We start from the raw sequence: 14,571 nt of genomic DNA, 5'->3' as shown, positions 1-14,571 counted from the left end.
AAACCATTTCTTACCACCTCTAGTTTGAACTGACTTCATGTCAACTACGTCTGAATGAATCAATTCTAAGGGTTTAGTGTTTCTATGGACATTCTTCCTGAATGATTTCTTAGCATGCTTAGATTCTATGCAAATCTCACACTTATGACTTTTATCTAAAGTGAATTTGGGTATGCAGCCTACGCTAGCCAGTTTATGCATTGATTTGTAATTTACATGACCAAGTCTACCATGCCAAACATTCGATGACACACACATTTAAGCAGAAGAATCATTCAATTTCACTTCAGGACAGGTTACATTAAGTTTGTAAAGACCCCCAGTCTTATAACCCTTACCCACATAATCATTGCCCTTAGTTACTATAAGTTTTCCATACTCAATTGAAACTTTAAAACCCTTATCATCTAAAACAGAACAAGAAACAAGATTTTTGCAGATGTCTGGACCATGAAGAACTTCATTCAATGTGAGAGTCTTGCCAGATGTGAGCTTCAGACCGACCTTTCCTTTTCCTACAACCTCTGATGCAGATGAGTTACCAATATAGAGTTTCTCGCCTTCCCCTACCCTTTGTTAGGAGGTGAACAGGTCTATGTTCCCACAAACATGCTTGGTAGCTCAAGAGCCTACCCACCAGTCCATCATATTGGTCACCAAATTAACTTCAGACACTACAGAAGAAAACTCATCCTTGTTCTTTTCAACCAAGTTAGCATTATCCTTCTTGTCCTTATGATGTCTACAGTGAATTGCCATATGGCCAGTAACTCCACACGCATAACAAGCACCCTTAATTTTAATAATGCTAGACTCTGGTTTTCGAAACATACCTTTCTTGGGAGGACCACGCTTAGAGTTACGATTGTTACTCTCACCTTTTCCAGCTTTGGAAGATCCATGTTCATTCATATGAGATTTATTACTCATGTCCCTTTGCAGAAGACACGTTCTTATCTTTGGAGCACAACAATTCTACCAATTGAATCTTCTTCCCTAATTCAACCATGTTGATCTCGCCAGTTTCATGTCTTATCTTTTTCTTGTACTCAGACCAGGAAGTTGGTAACGTCTCAATTACCACAGATACTTGAAACGTCTCATCAATGACCATACCTTCAGCAAGAATCTCATTAATAATCTGTTGAAATCGAGGAATTGATCAACAACAGGCTTATCATTCGTCATCTTGAAGTCCATAAACTTAGCCACCAGAAATTTCTTGCTCCCTGCAGTCTCCGCTTGATACTTTGCTTCTAACGCAGTCCACAAATCATAAGCACTGAAATTTTCTTTAGCATTGTAAAAATCATACGTCGTATCTTCCAAAGCATTCATGATATAATTTTTCGCCAGAAAATTACACCGCTTGTTATACTCGATCACCTCCTCAGTTAAAGCTTCAACATTCATCAATTCATCATGTGGAACAAGTACATAATCCAGTTCATGATGGCTTAGATAAAACAACATCTTGGATTGCCATCTCTTGAAATCCTTTCCATTAAACTTTTGTGGTCTTTCAACGTCGTTTTTTTCCATTTTTACAAGGAATAATAATGTGTTAAGATTGTTGAAGTCTTGCAACAATAGAAGAAACGTCAGATGTATCAAACAATAAATATAAAGAACCGTATCAAACAACTCTACCATGAACAAATTGATGAGGGATGAATCACAGGTTCAACAAGCTTTCCTTAACACATTAGTTCGCGGGTATACTCTAAAGTAATGCTAAACTCCAATGTGCGAAGATGTGTCCAGGATAAGACTGCCCGATATAACTTGTATTAGCACAATACAAGTTACCCACTCTTAAACTCAGCAACGCGAATGGAAGTAAAACGCCGCACGAAAATAAAAGCAAGAAGATGAAGAAAAGTAGACCTAGAGATGGTCGCTTCTTGTGTGTTTTGAAAAAATATTTTCGAGTTGTATTTATAGGAAAATTAACTTGCAAATCAAGTTAGGTTTAGGTTTTTTCTTATAAAACGAGTTTTGTTTCTTGTAAAACAATTAAACACAATTTTTTTTTTCCACAAATACACCTCTTAAATAAATTATTTATCAAGTTAAAAACTTGCAAAAAATAATTTCAAGTAGACACGGACTTGGTGCTTGGTACACGCGCATGGGCATGGGTCGAAACATGTATTTTTTCATAACTCATATGTAGTTTTATCTGATCCTTTAAAGGGTACTCTGTTCAGGATGTAATTGGATGAGAGGATAGCCTCCCCCCACAAATTCGAAGGTAATCCTGAACTAATCAACATGGCATTCATCATATCCTTAAGGGTACGGTTCTTACGTTCAGCTACACCATTGGATTGAGGTGAATAAGGGGCTTTAGTTTCATGTATTATGCCATGTTCTTCAGAGAAATCTCCAATAGGAATTAGATACTCACCACCACGGTCAGACCTAAAAGTTTTAATGATAGCATTCAATTGGTTTTCAACTTCACGTTTATATATCTTAAAGGCTTCTAAGGCATCGTCCTTCCCTCTAAGCAAATAAACCTGACAGTACCTCGTACAATCTATAAAAGTGATAAACCATTTCTTACCACCTCTAGTTTGAACTGACTTCATGTCAACTACGTCTGAATGAATCAATTCTAAGGGTTTAGTGTTTCTATGGACATTCTTCCTGAATGATTTCTTAGCATGCTTAGATTCTATGCAAATCTCACACTTATGACTTTTATCTAAAGTGAATTTGGGTATGCAGCCTACGCTAGCCAGTTTATGCATTGATTTGTAATTTACATGACCAAGTCTACCATGCCAAACATTCGATGACACACACATGTAAGCAAAAGAATCATTCAATTTCACTTCAGGACAAGTTACATTAAGTTTGTAAAGACCCCCAGTCTTATAACCCTTACCCACATAATCATTGCCCTTAGTTACTATAAGTTTTCCAGACTCAATTGAAACTTTAAAACCCTTATCATCTAAAACAGAACAAGAAACAAGATTTTTGCAGATGTCTGGAATATGAAGAACTTCATTCAATGTGAGAGTCTTGCCAGATGTGAGCTTCAGACCGACCTTTCCTTTTCCTGCAACCTCTGATGCAGATGAGTTACCCATATAGAGTTTCTCGACTACCCCTACCCTCTGGTAGGAGGTGAACAGGTCTCTGTTCCCACAAACATGCTTGGTAGCTCAAGAGTCAACCCACCAGTCCATCACATTGGTCACCAAATTAACTTCAGACACTACAGCAGAAAACTCATCCTTGTTCTTTTCAACCAAGTTAGCATTATCCTTCTTGTCCTTATGATGTCTACAGTGAACTGCCATATGGCCAGTAACTCCACACGCATAACAAGCACCCTTAATTTTAATAATGCTAGACTCTGGTTTTCGAAACATACCTTTCTTGGGAGGACCACGCTTAGAGTTACGATTGTTACTCTCACCTTTTCCAGCTTTAGAAGATCCATGTTCAGTCATATGAGCTTTATTACTCATGTCCCTTGCATAAGACACGTTCTTATCTTTGGAGCACAACAACTCTTCCACTTGAATCTTCTTCCCTAATTCAACCATGTTGATCTCACCAGTTTTATGTCTTAGCTTTTTCTTGTACTCAGACCAGGAAGTTGGTAACTTCTCAATTACCGCAGATACTTGAAACGTCTCATCAATGACCATACCTTCAGCAAGAATCTCATTAATAATCTGTTGAAATTCGAGGAATTGATCAACAACAGGCTTATCATTCGTCATCTTGAAGTCCATAAACTTAGCCACCAGAAATTTCTTGCTCCCTGCAGTCTCCGCTTGATACTTTTCTTCTAACGCAGTCCAAAAATCATAAGCACTGAAATTTTCTTTAGCATTGTAAAAATCATACATCGTATCTTCCAAAGCATTCATGATATGATTTTTCGCCAGAAAATTACACCGCTTGTTATACTCGATCACCTCCTCAGATAAAACTTCAACATTCATCAATTCATCATGTGAAACAAGTACATAATCCAGTTCATGATGGCTTAGATAAAACAACATCTTGGATTGCCATCTCTTGAAATCCTTTCCATTAAACTTTTGTGGTCTTTCAACGTCGTTTTTTCCCATTGTTACAAGGAATAATAATGTGTTAAGATTGTTGAAGTCTTGCAACAATAGAAGAAACGTCAGATGTATCAAACAATAAATATAAATAACCGTATCAAACAACTCTACCACGAACAAATTGATGAGGGATGAATCACAGGTTCAACAAGATGTCCTTAACACATTAGTTCGCGGGTATACTCTAAAGTAATGCTAAACTCCAACGTGCGAAGATGTGTCCAGGATAAGACTGCCCGATATAACTTGTATTAGCACAATACAAGTTACCCACTCTTAAACTCAGCAACGGGAATGGAAGTAAAACGCCGCACGAAAATAAAAGCAAGAAGATGAAGAAAAGTAGACCTAGAGATGGTCGCTTCTTGTGTGTTTTGAAAAAATATTTTCGAGTTGTATTTATAGGAAAATTAACTTGCTAATCAAGTTAGATTTAGGTTTTTTCTTATAAAACGAGTTTTGTTTCTTGTAAAACAATTAAACACAAATATTTTTTTTTCCATAAATACACCTCTTAAATAAATTATTTATCAAGTTAAAAACTTCCAAAAAATAATTTCAAGTAGACACGGACTTGGTGCTTGGTACACGCGCATGGGCATGGGTCGAAACATGTATTTCTCCATAACTCATATGTAGTTTTATCTGATCCTTTAAAGGGTACTCTGTTCAGGATGTAATTGGATGAGAGGATAGCCTCCCCCCACAAATTCGAAGGTAATCCTGAACAAATCAACATGGAATTCATCATATCCTTAAGGGTACGGTTCTTACGTTCAGCTACACCATTGGATTGAGGTGAATAAGGGGCTGTAGTTTCATGTATTATGCCATGTTCTTCACAGAAATCTCCAATAGGAATTAGATACTCACCACCACGGTCAGACCTAAAAGTTTTAATGGTAGCATTCAATTGGTTTTCAACTTCACGTTTATATATCTTAAAGGCTTCTAAGGCATCGTCCTTCCCTCTAAGCAAATAAACCTGACAGTACCTCGTACAATCTATAAAAGTGACAAACCATTTCTTACCACCTCTAGTTTGAACTGACTTCATGTCAACTAAGTCTGAATGAATCAATTCTAAGGGTTTAGTGTTTCTATGGACATTCTTCCTGAATGATTTCTTAGCATGCTTAGATTCTACGCAAATCTCACACTTATGACTTTTATCTAAAGTAAATTTGGGTATGCAGCCTACGCTAGCCAGTTTATGCATTAATTTGTAATTTACATGACCAAGTCTACCATGCCAAACATTCGATGACACACACATGTAAGCAGAAGAATCATTCAATCTCACTTCAGGACAAGTTACATTAAGTTTGTAAAGACCCCCAGTCTTATAACCCTTACCCACATAATCATTGCCCTTAGTTACTATAAGTTTTCCAGACTCAATTGAAACTTTAAAACCCTTATCATCTAAAACAGAACTAGAAACAAGATTTTTGCAGATGTCTGGAGCATGAAGAACTTCATTCAATGTGAGAGTCTTGCCAGATGTGAGCTTCATACCGACCTTTCCTTTTCCTGCAACCTCTGATGCAGATGAGTTACCCATATAGAGTTTCTCGACTTCCCCTACCCTCTGGTAGGAGGTGAACAGGTCTCTGTTCCCACAAACATGCTTGGTATCTCAAGAGTCTACCCACCAGTCCATCACATTGGTCACCAAATTAACTTCAGACACTACAGCAGAAAACTCATCCTTGTTCTTTTCAACCAAGTTAGAATTATCCTTCTTGTCCTTATGATGTCTACATTGAACTGCCATATGGCCAGTAACTCCACACGCATAACAAGCACCCTTAATTTTAATAATGCTAGACTCTGGTTTTCGAAACATACCTTTCTTGGGAGGACCACGCTTAGAGTTACGATTGTTACTCTCACCTTTTCCAGCTTTGGAAGATCCATGTTCAGTCATATGAGCTTTATTACTCATGTCCCTTGCAGAAGACACATTCTTATCTTTGGAGCACAACAACTCTTCCACTTGAATCTTCTTCCCTAATTCAACCATGTTGATCTCGCCAGTTTCATGTCTTAGCTTTTTCTTGTACTCAGACCAGGAAGTTGGTTACTTCTCAATTACCGCAGATACTTGAAACGTCTCATCAATGACCATACCTTCAGCAAGAATCTCATTAATAATTTGTTGAAATTCGAGGAATTGACCAACAACAGGCTTATCATTCGTCATCTTGAAGTCCATAAACTTAGCCACCAGAAATTTCTTGCTCCCTGCAGTCTCCGCTTGATACTTTGCTTCTAACGCAGTCCACAAATCATAAGCACTGAAATTTTCTTTAGCATTGTAAAAATCATACATCGTATCTTCCAAAGCATTCATGATATGATTGTTCGCCAGAAAATTACACCGCTTGTTATACTCGATCACCTCCTCAGTTAAAGCTTCAACATTCATCAATTCATCATGTGGAACAAGTACATAATCCAGTTCATGATGGCTTAGATAAAACAACATCTTGGATTGCCATCTCTTGAAATCCTTTCCATTAAACTTTTGTGGTCTTTCAACGTCGTTTTTTCCCATTTTTACAAGGAATAATAATGTGTTAAGATTGTTGAAGTCTTGCAACAATAGAAGAAACGTCAGATGTATCAAACAATAAATATAAAGAACCGTATCAAACAACTCTACCACGAACAAATTGATGAGGGATGAATCACAGGTTCAACAAGCTGTCCTTAACACATTAGTTCGCGGGTATACTCTAAAGTAATGCTAAACTCCAACGTGCGAAGATGTGTCCATGATAAGACTACCCGATATAACTTGTATTAGCACAATACAAGTTACCCACTCTTAAACTCAGCAACGAGAATGGAAGTAAAACGCCGCACGAAAATAAAAGCAAGAAGATGAAGAAAAGTAGACCTAGAGATGGTCGCTTCTTGTGTGTTTTGAAAAAAGATTTTCAAGTTTTATTTATAGGAAAATTAACTTGCAAATCAAGTTAGGTTTAGGTTTTTTCTTATAAAACGAGTTTTGTTTCTTGTAAAACAATTAAACACAAATATTTTTTTTCCATAAATACACCTCTTAAATAAATTATTTATCAAGTTAAAAACTTGCAAAAAATAATTTCAAGTAGACACGGACTTGGTATTTGGTACACGCGCATGGGCATGGGTCGAAACATGTATTTTTCCATAACTCATATGTAGTTTTATCTGATCCTTTATAGGGTACTCTGTTCAGGATGTAATTGGATGAGAGGATAGCCTCCCCCCACAAATTCGAAGGTAATCCTGAACTAATCAACATGGCATTCATCATATCCTTAAGGGTACGGTTCTTACGTTCAGCTACACCATTGGATTGAGGTGAATAAGAGGCTGTAGTTTCATGTATTATGCCATGTTCTTCACAGAAATATCCAATAGGAATTAGATACTCACCACCACGGTCAGACCTAAAAGTTTTAATGGTAGCATTCAATTGGTTTTCAACTTCACGTTTATATATCTTAAAGGCTTCTAAGGCATCGTCCTTCCCTCTTAGCAAATAAACCTGACAGTACCTCGTACAATCTATAAAAGTGACAAACCATTTCTTACCACCTCTAGTTTGAACTGACTTCATGTCAACTACGTCTGAATGAATCAATTATAAGGGTTTAGTGTTTCTCTGGACATTATTCCTGAATGATTTCTTAGCATGCTTAGATTCTACGCAAATCTCACACTTATGACTTTTATCTAAAGTGAATTTGGGTATTCAGCCTACGCTAGACAGTTTATGCATTGATTTGTAATTTACATGACCAAGTCTACCATGCCAAACATTCGACGACACACACATGTAAGCAGAAGAATCATTCAATTTCACTTCAGGACAGGTTACATTAAGTTTGTAAAGACCCCCAGTCTTATAACCCTTACCCACATAATCATTGCCCTTAGTTACTATAAGTTTTCCAGACTCAATTGAAACTTTAAAACCCTTATCATCTAAAACAGAACAAGAAACAAGATTTTTGCAGATGTCTGGAACATGAAGAACTTCATTCAATGTGAGAGTCTTGCCAGATGTGAGCTTCAGACCGACCTTTCCTTTTCCTGCAACCTCTGATGCATATGAGTTACCCATATAGAGTTTCTCGACTTCCCCTACCCTCTGGTAGGAGGTGAACAGGTCTCTGTTCCCACAAACATGCTTGGTAGCTCAAGAGTCTACCCACCAGTCCATCACATTGGTCACCAAATTAACTTCAGACACTACAACAGAAAACTCATCCTTGTTCTTTTCAACCAAGTTAGCATTATCCATCTTGTCCTTATGATGTCTACAGTGAACTGCCATATGGCCAGTAACTCCACACGCATAACAAGCACCCTTAATTTTAATAATGCTAGACTCTGGTTTTCGAAACATACCTTTCTTGGGAGGACCACGCTTAGAGTTAAGATTGTTACTCTCACCTTTTCCAGCTTTGGAAGATCCATGTTCAGTCATATGAGCTTTATTACTCATGTCCCTTGCAGAAGACACGTTCTTATCTTTGGAGCACAACAACTCTTCCACTTGAATCTTCTTCCCTAATTCAACCACGTTGATCTCGCCAGTTTCATGTCTTAGCTTTTTCTTGTACTCAGACCAGGAAGTTGGTAACTTCTCAATTACCGCAGATACTTGAAACGTCTCATCAATGACCATACCTTCAGCAGGAATCTCATTAATAATCTGTTGAAATTCGAGGAATTGATCAACAACAGGCTTATCAGTCGTCATCTTGAAGTCCATAAACTTAGCCACCAGAAATTTCTTGCTCCCTGCAGTCTCCGCTTGATACTTTGCTTCTAACGTAGTCCACAAATCATAAGCACTGAAATTTTCTTTAGCATTGTAAAAATCATACATCGTATCTTCCAAAGCATTCATGATATGATTTTTCGCCAGAAAATTACACCGCTTGTTATACTCGATCACCTCCTTAGTTAAAGCTTCAACATTCATCAATTCATCATGTGGAACAAGTACATAATCCAGTTCATGATGGCTTAGATAAAACAACATCTTGGATTGCCATCTCTTGAAATCCTTTCCATTAAACTTTTGTGGTCTTTCAACGTCGTTTTTTCCCATTGTTACAAGGAATAATAATGTGTTAAGATTGTTGAAGTCTTGCAACAATAGAAGAAACGTCAGATGTATCAAACAATAAATATAAAGAACCGTATCAAACAACTCTACCACGAACAAATTGATGAGGGATGAATCACAGGTTCAACAAGCTGTCCTTAACACATTAGTTCGCGGGTATACTCTAAAGTAATGCTAAACTCCAACGTGCGAAGATGTGTCCAGGATAAGACTGCCCGATATAACTTGTATTAGCACAATACAAGTTACCCACTCTTAAACTCAGCAACGGGAATGGAAGTAAAACGCCACACGAAAATAAAAGCAAGAAGATGAAGAAAAGTAGACCTAGAGATGGTCTCTTCTTGTGTGTTTTGAAAAAATATTTTCAAGTTGTATTTATAGGAAAATTAACTTGCAAATCAAGTTAGGTTTAGGTTTTTTCTTATAAAACGAGTTTTGTTTCTTGTAAAATAATTAAACACAAATATTTTTTTTTCCATAAATACACCTCTTAAATAAATTAATTATCAAGTTAAAAACTTGCAAAAAATAATTTCAAGTAGACACGGACTTGGTGCTTGGTACACGCGCATGGGCATGGGTCGAAACATGTATTTTTCCATAACTTATATGTAGTTTTATCTGATCCTTTAAAGAGTACTCTGTTCAGGATGTAATTGGATGAGAGGATAGCCTCACCCTACAAATTCGAAGGTAATCCTGAACTAATCAACATGGCATTCATCATATCCTTAAGGGTACGGTTCTTACGTTCAGCTACACCATTAGATTGAGGTGAATAAGAGGCTGTAGTTTCATGTATTATGCCATGTTCTTCACAGAAATCTCCAATAGGAATTAGATACTCACCACCACAGTCATACCTAAAAGTTTTAATGGTAGCATTCAATTGGTTTTCAACTTCACGTTTATATATCTTAAAGGCTTCTAAGGCATCGTCCTTCCCTCTAAGCAAATAAACCTGACAATACCTCGTACAATCTATAAAAGTGACAAACCATTTCTTACCACCTCTAGTTTGAACTGACTTCATGTCAACTACGTCTGAATGAATCAATTCTAAGGGTTTAGTGTTTCTCTGGACATTCTTCCTGAATGATTTCTTAGCATGATTAGATTCTACGCAAATCTCACACTTATGACTTTTATCTAAAGTGAATTTGGGTATGCAGCCTACGCTAGCCAGTTTATGCATTGATTTGTAATTTACATGACCAAGTCTACCATGCCAAACATTCGATGACACACACATGTAAGCAGAAGAATCATTCAATTTCACTTCAGGACAGGTTACATTAAGTTTGTAAAGACCCCCAGTCTTATAACCCTTACCCACATAATCATTTCCCTTAGTTACTATAAGTTTTCCAGACTCAATTGAAACTTTAAAACCCTTATCATCTAAAACAGAACAAGAAACAAGATTTTTGCAGATGTCTAGAACATGAAGAACTTCATTCAATGTGAGAGTCTTGCCAGATGTGAGCTTCAGACCGACCTTTCCTTTTCCTGCAACCTCTGATGCAGATGAGTTACCCATATAGAATTCTCGACTTCCCCTACCCTCTGGTAGGAGGTGAACAGGTCTCTGTTCCCACAAACATGCTTGGTAGCTCAAGAGTCTACCCACCAGTCCATCACATTGGTCACCAAATTAACTTCAGATACTACAGCAGAAAACTCATCCTTGTTCTTTTCAACCAAGTTAGCATTATCCTTCTTGTCCTTATGATGTCTACAGTGAACTTCCATATGGCCAGTAACTCCACACGCATAACAAGCACCCTTAATTTTATTAATGCTAGACTCTGGTTTTCGAAACATACCTTTCTTGGGAGGACCACGCTTAGAGTTAAGATTGTTACTCTCACCTTTTACTGCTTTGGAAGATCCATGTTCAGTCATATGAGCTTTATTACTCATGTCCCTTGCAGAAGACACGTTCTTATCTTTGGAGCACAACAACTCTTCCACTTGAATCTTCTTCCCTAATTCAACCATGTTGATCTCGCCAGTTTCATGTCTTAGCTTTTTCTTGTACTCAGACCAGGAAGTTGGTAACTTCTCAATTACCGCAGATACTTGAAACGTCTCATCAATGACCATACCTTCAGCAAGAATCTCATTAATAATTTGTTGAAATTCGAGGAATTAACCAACAACAGGCTTATCATTCGTCATCTTGAAGTCCATAAACTTAGCCACCAGAAATTTCTTGCTCCCTGCAGTCTCCGCTTGATACTTTGCTTCTAACGCAGTCCACAAATCTTAAGCACTGAAATTTTCTTTAGCATTGTAAAAATCATACATCGTATCTTCCAAAGCATTCATGATATGATTTTTCGCCAGAAAATTACACCGCTTGTTATACTTGATCACCTCCTCAGTTAAAGCTTCAACATTCATCAATTCATCATGTGGAACAAGTGCATAATCCAGTTCATGATGGCTTAGATAAAACAACATCTTCGATTGCCATCTCTTGAAATCCTTTCCATTAAACTTTTGTGGTCTTTCAACGTCGTTTTTTCCCATTGTTACAAGGAATAATAATGTGTTAAGATTGTTTAAGTCTTGCAACAATAGAAGAAACGTCAGATGTATCAAACAATAAATATAAAGAACCGTATCAAACAACTCTACCACGAACAAATTGATGAGGGATGAATCACAGGTTCAACAAGCTGTCCTTAACACATTAGTTCGCGGGTATACTCTAAAGTAATGCTAAACTCCAACGTGCGAAGATGTGTCCAGGATAAGACTGCCCGATATAACTTGTATTAGCACAATACAAGTTACCCACTCTTAAACTCAGCAACGGGAATGGAAGTAAAACGCCGCACGAAAATAAAAGCAAGAAGATGAAGAAAAGTAGACCTAGAGATGGTCTCTTCTTGTGTGTTTTGAAAAAAGATTTTCAAGTTGTATTTATATGAAAATTAACTTGCAAATCAAGTTAGGTTTAGGTTTTTTCTTATAAAACGAGTTTTGTTTCTTGTAAAACAATTAAACACAAATATTTTTTTTTCCATAAATACACCTCTTAAATAAATTATTTATCAAGTTAAAAACTTGCAAAAAATAATTTCAAGTAGACACGGACTTGGTGCTTGGCACACGCGCATGGGCATGGGTCGAAACATGTATTTTTCCATAACTCATATGTAGTTTTATCTGATCCTTTAAAGGGTACTTTGTTCAGGATGTAATTGGATGAGAGGATAGCCTCCCCCCACAAATTCGAAGGTAATCCTGAACTAATCAACATGGCATTCATCATATCCTTAAGGGTATGGTTCTTACGTTCAGCTACACCATTGGATTGAGGTGAATAAGAGGCTGTAGTTTCATGTATTATGCCATGTTCTTCACAGAAATCTCCAATAGGAATTAGATACTCACCACCACGGTCAGACCTAAAAGTTTTAATGGTAGCATTCAATTGGTTTTCAACTTCACGTTTATATATCTTAAAGGCTTTTAAGGCATCGTCCTTTCCTTCTAAGCAAATAAACCTGACAATACCTCGTACAATCTATAAAAGTGACAAACCATTTCTTACCACCTCTAGTTTGAACTGACTTCATGTCAACTACGTCTGAATGAATCAATTCTAAGGGTTTAGTGTTTCTCTGGACATTCTTCCTGAATGATTTCTTAGCATGCTTAGATTCTACGCAAATCTCACACTTATGACTTTTATCTAAAGTGAATTTGGGTATGCAGCCTACGCTAGCCAGTTTATGCATTGATTTGTAATTTACATGACCAAGTCTACCATGCCAAACATTCGATGACACACACATGTAAGCAGAAGAATCATTCAATTTCACTTCAGGACAGGTTACATTAAGTTTGTAAAGACCCCCAGTCTTATAACCCTTACCCACATAATCATTGCCCTTAGTTACTATAAGTTTTCCAGACTCAATTGAAACTTTAAAACCCTTATCATCTAAAACAGAACAAGAAACAAGATTTTTGCAGATGTCTAGAACATGAAGAACTTCATTCAATGTGAGAGTCTTGCCAGATGTGAGCTTCAAACCGACCTTTCCTTTTCCTGCAACCTCTGATGCAGATGAGTTACTCATATAGAGTTTCTCGACTTCCCCTACCCTCTGGTAGGAGGTGAACAGGTCTCTGTTCCCACAAACATGCTTGGTAGCTCAAGAGTCTACCCACCAGTCCATCACATTGGTCACCAAATTAACTTCAGACACTACAATAGAAAACTCATCCTTGTTCTTTTCAACCAAGTTAGCATTATCCTTCTTGTCCTTATGATGTCTACAATAAACTTCCATATGGCCAGTAACTCCACACGCATAACAAGCACCCTTAATTTAATAATGCTAGACTCTGGTTTTCGAAACATACCTTTCTTGGGAGGACCACGCTTAGAGTTAAGATTGTTACTCTCACCTTTTCATGCTTTGGAAGATCCATGTTCAGTCATATGAGCTTTATTACTCATGTCCCTTGCAGAAGACACGTTCTTATCTTTGGAGCACAACAACTCTTCCACTTGAATCTTCTTCCCTAATTCAACCATGTTGATCTCGCCAGTTTCATGTCTTAGCTTTTTCTTGTACTCAGACCAGGAAGTTGGTAACTTCTCAATTACCGCAGATACTTGAAACGTCTCATCAATGACCATACCTTCAGCAAGAATCTCATTAATAATTTGTTGAAATTCGAGGAATTGACCAACAACAGGCTTATCATTCGTCATCTTGAAGTCCATAAACTTAGCCACCAGAAATTTCTTGCTCCCTGCAGTCTCCGCTTGATACTTTGCTTCTAACGCAGTCCACAAATCATAAGCACTGAAATTTTCTTTAGCATTGTAAAAATCATACATCGTATCTTCCAAAGCATTCATGATATGATTTTTCGCCAGAAAATTACACCGCTTGTTATACTCGATCACCTCCTCAGTTAAAGCTTCAACATTCATCAATTCATCATGTGGAACAAGTGCATAATCCAGTTCATGATGGCTTAGATAAAACAACATCTTGGATTGCCATCTCTTGAAATCCTTTCCATTAAACTTTTGTGGTCTTTCAACGTCGTTTTTTCCCATTTTTACAAGGAATAATAATGTGTTAAGATTGTTGAAGTCTTGCAACAATAGAAGAAACGTCAGATGTATGAAACAATAAATATAAAGAACCGTATCAAACAACTCTACCACGAACAAATTGATGAGGGATGAATCACAGGTTCAACAAGCTGTCCTTAACACATTAGTTCGCGGGTATACTCTAAAGTAATGCTAAACTCCAACGTGCGAAGATGTGTCCAGGATAAGACTGCCCGATATAACTTGTA

Source organism: Papaver somniferum, chromosome 2 (assembly GCF_003573695.1).
Source record: "Papaver somniferum cultivar HN1 chromosome 2, ASM357369v1, whole genome shotgun sequence".
In the NCBI taxonomy this organism is placed as follows: Eukaryota; Viridiplantae; Streptophyta; class Magnoliopsida; order Ranunculales; family Papaveraceae; genus Papaver; species Papaver somniferum.
The sequence above is the reverse complement of the archived record's forward strand: the minus strand, read 5'-3'. Positions refer to the sequence as shown.